Below are 7,056 nucleotides of genomic sequence, written 5' to 3'. Positions count from 1 at the left end.
GAGGGGAGTTCAGATTGCCCTCTGCGCCGCTCGGCAGCGCGGAGGGCGATCTCAACTCCCCTCTGTCTGGAGATCAGGGGGCGGGGCCACCAGCCATATTGCCATTTTCTCCGAGGGCAACCCACTGAGTTCCAGTACCTCTTTTCCCAGAAAAAAAGCCCTGGGGATAATGATAACACTGTCTTTGTTCTCTGTCTAGAAGAGCAGTATATAAGCGCACTGTTATCAGGATAGACCACTGGATGGAGCATCAATTGTACGAACCACTTCTGTTGTCTCCTCTGGTGCATGTAAATGTGAGCATCTAATCAAGACAGACCCCTTGAAATCAAGATCTGTTCCTTTGGTGTTGGGCCAGTTCGTATCCAAGTACTGACATGGCTGAACTTGCCTTTCACTGAGCTGCCCAAGTCAGTTTTTGTTTTCCTTGGTCAGAATGGGTGACACTTCAGAAGGTTTAATATTTAAACATACAAGGGCCTAACTATACTTTACCTTGTCCTTGTGTCCACCACCATCCCTGAGTCCACCCCAGTCCTGTGGACCAGATGCGCACTATTCAGAGTAGAAGAAAATACGCAGTTTTCTTGAGGGTGCAGAATCCTGCTGCTGCTGCTGCTGCTGCTGCTGCTGCATTTTTGCATTAACAAAGACTGGGTGATCCAGTCATACCACAGTCATGGACAAAGCCAGAAATAGAAATCATCCAGAGAAGCAGCAGGAAGCCCCCTCTGCAAGATGGTACATTAGTTTCTTTCTTAGCCGATTCCTTTCACAAAGCAACAGGGGGTTATCTCATGACAGGTGTAGGAGCCCACCACATACTTGGGACATTTCTGCCCACTAGTGCAGAAGAGGCACCACTTGTCATAGCATCGCCATTTGGGTTCTTAGCTGAACTGTTTCAGGACTGGCCACAGAGCTTTCCTGTAGTTTGTGCTCTTGTTTCAGCTACCTAGCCTGGCTCAAAAGCTGCAGGGACTCACGAGCACCACCTGTCTGCTCAGCTGGCCCTCTGTCTCCTCAAGGCCCATGAAGATCTTTCCCACACACTCCACTCCTCTTCCAGCGCTCTGAATTACCCCTGTGGAAATTGGATGGGTTCTACAGGGGATGAGAGCAATGCAAATGAAAACAGACCTGAGGTTAGTTACCATAGTAAGCATAAAGATTTTTGATCCAGCTCCAAGAGCCAGTGGCGGGTGACCTTTCTCAGAACACCACCCAAGCACGTTTGAGCTGGAATTTTGCAAAACAAACATGAACTGCAGAGTCTTCTGTTCTCTCGCAACTGGTTTTTAATGGGCACTGCAACAAATATGCTCATGCCGACACCTTGGAGCCAAACTAGATGTGGCTGGAAGATCCATTCTTAGGATGTTTATTTAAAAGCACAGGAAAATCCAGTTGCAATCCAGTTCCCATGTGGGCTTGAGCAAAAGAACATTAGATGAACAACAATTACAGGCAGGGCTTTTTTTCAGCTGGAATGCGGTGGGATGGAGTTCCAGCCAGGGCCAGCCTGCCCACTGAGGCCAGCCCGGCAGCCGCCTCAGGCGCTAAGGTGCCAGAGGGGGCGCCTGCCCAGGGGCAGGGGCATGCACCATGGAGCTCAATTGCCCTGCGCTGCTGTGCCCTGCCAGGAGCGTGTGCTGGTGGCAGCAGCGCGGGACCACTAAGCGGGCAGCCTCCCAGCCCTCCCACCCAGTTGCTCTGTGCTGCTGCCACTGCCGCCGCCAGCACACAGCTGCGGGCCAAGTACAGCAGGAGGCCATGGGGGCACACAGAGCATCTGAGCTGGAGAACTGGGAGGATGCACGTCGCCATGCACCACCCTGGCCACCTGCCGCACCTGGCCCGCAGCTGCTGTGCTTGGCCAGGAGCGCGTGCTGGCGGCAGCAGTGTGGGGCAGTTGAACGGGCAGCCTCCCGTTCAGTTGCTCTGTGGGCCAGGTGCAGCCAGCAGCCGGAGCGGCTGGCTGCACCTGGCCCACAGAGCAACTGAACGGGAGGGCTGGAAGCCCCCACACGTGCGCACCCAGCTCTGCCTGATGACATCACACGCAGTGATGTCATCATACAGTCCGGCGCACACACATGTGCATGTGCACGCAGTGGCATCCTTTAATCTGCCTCAGGTGCCAGTGACGCTAGAGCCGGCCCTGGTTCCAGCACCTCTTGAAAATGGTCACATGGCCAGTGGCCCCACCCCCTGATCTCCAGACAGAGGGGAGTGTAGATCACCCTCCGCACCACACAGCGCGGAAGGCAATCTAAACTCCCCTCTGTCTGGAGATCAGGGGGTGGGGCCACTGGCCATGTGACCATTTTCGCTGAGGGCGATTTAAACTTTTAAAAACTCCCCCCTTGTTCCAGCTGACCGAAAGTGACAGTCGTGCAATCCTGAGTTCCACCACCTCTTTTCCCAGAAAAAAAGCCCTGATTACAGGTAAGTGCAACCCTTTCTTCCCTTTTCCTCTTGGCTGTTTATCAGAAATGGCCCTCCTGCAGCATGCAGCTGTGGGCGGGGAAAAGTCAGGTGCAAGAGGCCTTTTCCCATCTATCAAGTCAGCAAGGAGAATTCCCACTTGGGAGAGGAGCATGTGGAGTAGGGTGAGGGTTAAGCTCCTCCTTCCCAGCACCATGGCCCTGATCCATATTGTCTCCTGGCTGCTTTTTGTAGCTCTATTACACACTTGGGAATCTGGACCCAAATTCCCACCATCACATGTGGTTGGGTTCTCAGCTTAGGGGAAGGCAGCATCGCATCAAAGCATGGGATACATCAAGCATGGAATACATGCATATGAGACACACACACAGATAGATAATGAGTGGGATGAGGTGTGTCTGCTGCTGGCCCTTTCTGAAGGGGAGCAGCTGCCTCAGGCCACACGCATCAACTATGACAATCAATGCTCCTTTTCAATGTTTGAAATGAAGATCCTTTTGCATAGATAGCTGGCTGACAGCTGGGTGCTGATTACAGCCACACCAGCAATCATGCAGGTGAGATGCTTGAAAGCTTTACCTTCCCCAAGGCCTTAGTTTTCCAGTCTCTGGGTTCGTTCTGGGGTGTACCCATGCTCAAGTCGTGAATTCCAGACTCAGCTTAAATAAAATTGTGCATGTATCAGGATTCTGTGCTGTCCACATGCTTCCAATTTGCTGGCGGAATAGGGGAATGCATGTATTTCACATACATAGATGCACAAACCGGAACCCTGGAAAATCCAGTGGTCAATGTGCATGTGCTGAAGCTGTGTGGCAACGGACCATGTCAGGAGGATCTGTGCGCAGTTGCCAACATCCGAGTATGTCTGAGGGTACCATCTGAAAAGGGCTAAACTCTTTTGACATACTACATTACTCAGTTTGGAAGGTAAAAATGAAGTTTGTTTATTCTTAAGACTGCATGTATAAAATCTTGCAAAAACAGTGACATGGAGAAAGGCTGTTGTGAGAAGGCAAAGATAATACAGATGGACATTCATGTTCTCAGAGTCTTAAAGGGGGCCTGCTTGACGGAGCATTGGATTTCAGACCAGGGAAGTCCAGGTTCCAATCCCTGTTCAACTATGAAGTTTTATTTGGCGTCTCTCAGCTGTGTCCACCTCATTGGATGGTCTGACATCAAAGGGGATGGTGGCAGATGTTGCCCCAACTGAACTCTTTTGGAGCAAGAGCATAATGCAAATGCAGTGGGTCTGAGTTAACATGTGGATTTGATTTATATTTAGCAACCAAAACTTTTATTTTGAAAAGCATGCTGTTTTAATGTTTTATTTTTTTTAAAATCCTAACACCCCATAGTACTCTGACCTGGATAGCCCAGGTAAGCCTGATCTCATCAGATCTGAGAAGCTAAGCAGGGTCAGCCTTGGTTAGTAATTGGATGGGAGACCTCCAACGAAGATCATGGTTGCACAGGCAGGCAATGGCAAACCACCTCAGTTAGTTTTTTGCCATAAACACTCTACCAGGAGTAGAGTCAGCTCTCAAGTCAGCTATGACTTGAGAGCACTCTCCACCCCCACCCCCCCATAGTAGCTGAACTTGATTGTCAGTCCCTGGCAATTAGGTCCCCCAAGTGTTCTCCACAGTTAACACGCAGGTGTTCCAGTTATAGTAACTTTATTAGAACAGAACAGAACAAAAAATACAAGAATACAGATATAGTTACATAGATATAAATAAAATTACTATAAAATGCATTTTGCCTAAAATGTAAACATTAAACAACATTAAAACCGAACGGTTTCTAATCTATGTCAGGTGTTTACTCTCCTGGATACCACATTTGCCCTTATTTTCCTAGCAGCCAGGGCATAGAGGGCCATCCTATTCGAAATAAAAGGGTCTATATCTGAAAGAATAAAATTTATCAAAGTCAAGGCAGAAGATGGAGACTAGATAAAATATTCGTGAGAAATTTCCCCCTTGGTTCCTGGTATAAGGGACAATTTTAAACATAGTGTGGTAAGTCCTCAATTGAGGTTCCACAGACACATATCCGCTGATGGATGGGGGTTTTTTGGAATTGCCAGAGTAGCATCTCAGTTGGCATAGACTGGAAGTGTAATGACATAAATGCTACCCTAAGCTTATAGACTGTGATATCAGTCAGATAACATGCTCTAATGTGGTCTTTTTTGATGGTTTTATACCATGGGGCAAATTTTGTTTTCCTGATTAAAAAATTGTCAATTAGGTCATCCTCTTTGTATATCCATTCCCTTAAGTCAACAAACTTTATTAAGAGATCCATTCAGTACAAGGTGCATAGACAATGAGAATTGGCAGAAGCGACATAGATAGGGCTAGCAGTGTTAGTTATAGGGCATATTCCCACCTTAACCTGGAGGGGGGGTGTTGGAGTGAAACATTATTTAGAGCAAGCAGTGAGAAAGATGGACTTATCTTTAGTTCTCAGGAAGAGCACACCTCAAGCCAGCTTCGGCTGGCGGTCAAGGACACTAGCTCAGCGGAAGGAGAAAGAGAAAGTAAACACTGCAAGATAACCCACTGGCACAGAACAATCAAGAACTTCCCCCACTCTCAGGAGCCAGAGGCAGAACCCACGTACATTCATGGCAGATATGCAGGAGGCATATATGACATTGATTAAAGAGGAAATGCAAGGGGCAGACAATTGGATTTAAACATTTGTGTATGTAATAAATTGAATCACATCAGTAATTGAGAGACACTTCCTACATATATTTTGGCTATTTCTGATTACTAAAAAAAATTGTAAAGTCATCCTTCAATCAACTGGAGACATTGCTTATATTTTTCCTTTAGAATATTCTCAGTGCAATCCTATGCAGACTTGCTCCAGTTTAATTCCATTGATTTCAGTGGGTTTAGACTAGAGTAACTGCATAGGATCGCACTGTTTGTTGCATTTCTTGAGACAGTCAGATATTTCAGTTTCAGAATTTATTGAGCATTGTAAATTATATTGGACAAAACAGACCCGCCCTTCAGTATCTGGATGATTCTGAAGGGTGTAGCACAGTCCCTCAGTGACAAATTTAACAAATGATATAAGAGCAATTATGTTAAAAAAACCAATGATGTCATCTTACAAACTGATAAAATAATTGAAAAATGGATTTTATTGCAATTTGAAATTAAAAATCCAAAATATTCTTTACACCACACTGGCTCTTCATTTATTTTCCTCTATATTTTAAGTCTCTTCTTGGCATTATTTTTCTGTTTTAACACAGCAGGGAGAGTGTTCCTTTTCTGTGTCAGTGTTTATATTCTTGGTATTTATGTTGTATTTTTCTAGATTTTCCTATAACAACATTGTTTTCTTTTCTAAAAGCCAGACTGGTGTGATGGTTTGCGATGGAGAGCACCAGGGTGAAATCCCAGCTTGCCAAGAAACTTCCCGGGTAACCTTGGAGCAGTCACTTCTCAGTCAACCAGCAAGAGTGGAACTAGATACATAATCTTTAGAAAATGAACAGCAGGATTTGAGTCTAATGGCACCTTCAAGACCAGCAAGATTTTCAGAGTAAGCTTTTGAGTGTAAAGGTCCATTCTGCAGACTAGTTCGGTGTAGTGGTTAAGAGCCACAGGAGAACTGGGTTTGATTCCTCTCTCCTCCACTTGTAGCCAGCTAGGTGACCTTGGGTCAGTCAAAGCTCTCTCAGAGCTCTCTCCGCCCCACCCACCTCACAGGGTGATTGTTGCAGGGATAAGCATAACACACTTTGTAAACCGCTCTGAATGGGTGTTAATTTTCCTGAAGAGTGGTATATTTGTTGTTGTTATGCTGTCTGAAGAAGAGAGCTCTGACTGGCAAAAGCTGAACTCTGATATTTTGCTGATTTCTAAGGTGCCACTGGCACCTTAGAATCCTGCTGTGTTCTACTGCAAACCACCAAAGCTACTCACCTAAAAAGATTTTAGAAAATGATTATGACCTTCTCCAGATACCTACTCAAGCTAGCTCACAATTCAGAGCAGAGAGAAGAACGCGACCGCCTGCCTTTCTTCTAAAACTGTTGCCCCCTCCCTCCTCCATTTACTCCTTCCACCCACCACCCGCTGAGGGAGGTTAGGCTGAAAGAACGACTAGCCCGAGGTCGCCCAGCAAGTTTCTGTAGTCGAGGGCGTCGAGTCCCAGATCCTGGTCCCCCGCCCGAACGACGTCATACGGTCTCACCTCCCTAACGCTTAGAAGGCAAACAGTTAACTCCAGCTTTGAAATTGACTAGCATCGTAGCCATTCATTACATTACATTGACTTTATAAAAGAATGCCGTTTAGAGACGGAAAAGTAGTCTTGCATTACAGATGGGCGGTTGTTGCTGTTTTTGTTTGTCTGTCGCCCCTCACTGTAGCCTTTGCAGAGCCCCCAGGGCAGCAGCCCGGCGCTTTCCGGAGCCAAGCCCTGCTTGGAGATGGCCGCCGCCCGCCTCGGCAGCCTCTCCAGGAAAGCGCGCCGTTTGCGCCTCCGCGCCGCGCGCCCAGGATCGCGCCCCTCCTCGCCTCTCGCCGGGCGCATCGGAAGCAGCCGGGGGAGGGCCGGCCTGGCTCC

The sequence above is a fragment of the Eublepharis macularius genome, chromosome 13 (genome assembly GCF_028583425.1).
Source record: "Eublepharis macularius isolate TG4126 chromosome 13, MPM_Emac_v1.0, whole genome shotgun sequence".
NCBI lineage: Eukaryota > Metazoa > Chordata > Lepidosauria > Squamata > Eublepharidae > Eublepharis > Eublepharis macularius.
The sequence above is the reverse complement of the archived record's forward strand: the minus strand, read 5'-3'. Positions refer to the sequence as shown.